General features: G+C 35.0%; 1 pseudogene; it reads right to left on the reverse strand.

Annotated features, from left to right (window-relative positions):
* Positions 1–861: 861 nt before the first annotated feature.
* Positions 862–1,565, reverse strand: LOC111160913 (annotated as a pseudogene).
* Positions 1,566–2,060: the final 495 nt, after the last annotated feature.

Consider the following 2,060-nt stretch of genomic DNA (forward strand, 5'->3'; position numbering starts at 1 on the left):
CCCAGGACCCTGAGATCGTGACCTGAGTGGAAGGCAGAGGCTTAACCCACTGAGCCACCCAGGCATCCCAGATAGTATTCTCATCTTGACAATATTAAGCCTTCCAATCCATAAACACAAGATGTCTTTGCAGTTATTTAGGTCTAATTTAATTTCTTTCAGGAATGTTTTATAGTTCTTAGTGTGCAAGTCTTTTGCCTCCTTGGCTAGATTTATTGCTAATGATTTAATTTTTAATTAATTTACTTTTTACAGGTCTTACTTAGGAAAGTATGAACCAAACACATTCACATTTGTTTTTTTAAGCAAATGACAAAGACCCAGCTTTCCAGTTTTCACTTTTTTAAACATAAGCTTAATGTTACATATTTAAACAATTATTAAAACTTGCTAGGTTGGCAGTATTCATACACAATGAGAAAAATCCTCAATTTACATTAAATCAGACATGTGTTATGATTAATACATTATTTTTCACTACTAAATACTAAAAATAATTGAAATTTTTTTTGTGGAAAATGCTTCTTGGCCCTATTAACTTCACAGAACACTGACACTACTTAACTCACATTTCAAACACAATGGAAAAGCAGGTCTGTGCTGGTGTTAGTGAATGAAAGTGTCAGGGCCACCTTGTATTACATTTACTAAAAAAGCAAATTACAAACAAAGATTTACAACAATTTCAAAGATAAAATATGCTACTATCAGGTAGTACCAAAAATAAACTCAAAAGTCTATAACAAATAGGGCCTCTGATGAGCTGTTTTTAAAAACTTTAGATGAGGTGCACTTATACTGAGAGCTGAATTCTTTTGAAATCCTCAAAAAATGTTCCTGTTAACCTGCAAATAGTGCTTGTTATAGTTTAACATTTCTGTTAACTGCATGCATTGAATTACTTGTTACCCAAGCATAGCTGCTGCTCCTGCCATTTATTGTTAAGGACCTTAACTGGCCCTCTTTAATTTCTTTCTTGAGCATGTTTGACAATTCTCTTTGTAGTGATTTTTCTGCCATGAACCATTTTAGTAGAAGCTGACATAGATTTGAAGTTGCTCATCCGACTACCACCAAATGACATGGAAGAAAATGAAGTGAGCCCCTTCATTTCTGACCTAGTAAACCAAAGGAAGTAAATCCTGAATCAAATGGGGAAAAAAAAACCCACCTCCAAAAAATGGAAGAAGAATGGAAAATGGTGTCTTCCACCACAAAATGTCCTGAAAAAGTCATCTTGATTGTGGAATGTGAAGCCAAACTCAAGCAGACTATCAAAATTACTTCCATTTTCACCTCCATAATTTAATCTTTCTTGGCATATTTGTCATATATGTCCCATTTTTTTTAGTATCTGTTAATGCCTTACATGCCTCAGCTACTTGTTTGAATTTTCTCTCTGCTTCTTCTTTATTCTTGGGATTTTTATCTGGATGCCACTTCAGTGCCAGTATTCAATATGCCTTTTTAATATTCTTGGCTGAGGTATGTCTCTGCATGCCTAGTACTTTATAGTAATTCACATGTTTTAAGAGGCGGTTGGAATAAGTCCGAGGATGCAGGAGTAATTAGCAGAAAGGAGGAACAATGCAGTGGCAGCCTGGGCCTCCCCTTGGTTCTGGCATGACTGCTCTCGTGAAAGTGTCAGAGGGCACAGCTTCTCCTGCTTTACTCTCCTTAGATCTAGTATTTTAAAATATTATTATAAGTGGAACTGCATTTTTCATTTTTGGAATATTTGTTGTTGGTGTATAGAAATATAAATGATTTTTATATGTTGATTTGTACCCTCCAAATTTAAATAATTTGTTTTTTGGTCCTAGTAGCTTCTAGTGGATTCTTTAGGGTTTTCTAAAAATTGGATCATACAGTCTATGAATATAGGTAGTTTTACTCCTTCATTTCCAATTCTGACGCCCTTTCCATCTTTCTTTTCTAACAGCTCTGACTAGTACTTCTGGTAAAACACTGAATTACAAAGGGTGAAGGTGGGCATCTTTGGCTAGTGAAAAGAGTATAGTTTTCATAGTTTTACCATTGAATATGATGTTAACTGTGGG

This window comes from Enhydra lutris, unplaced genomic scaffold (assembly GCF_002288905.1).
Source record: "Enhydra lutris kenyoni isolate GAN:26980312 unplaced genomic scaffold, ASM228890v2 scaffoldscaffold79, whole genome shotgun sequence".
Lineage (NCBI taxonomy): Eukaryota > Metazoa > Chordata > Mammalia > Carnivora > Mustelidae > Enhydra > Enhydra lutris.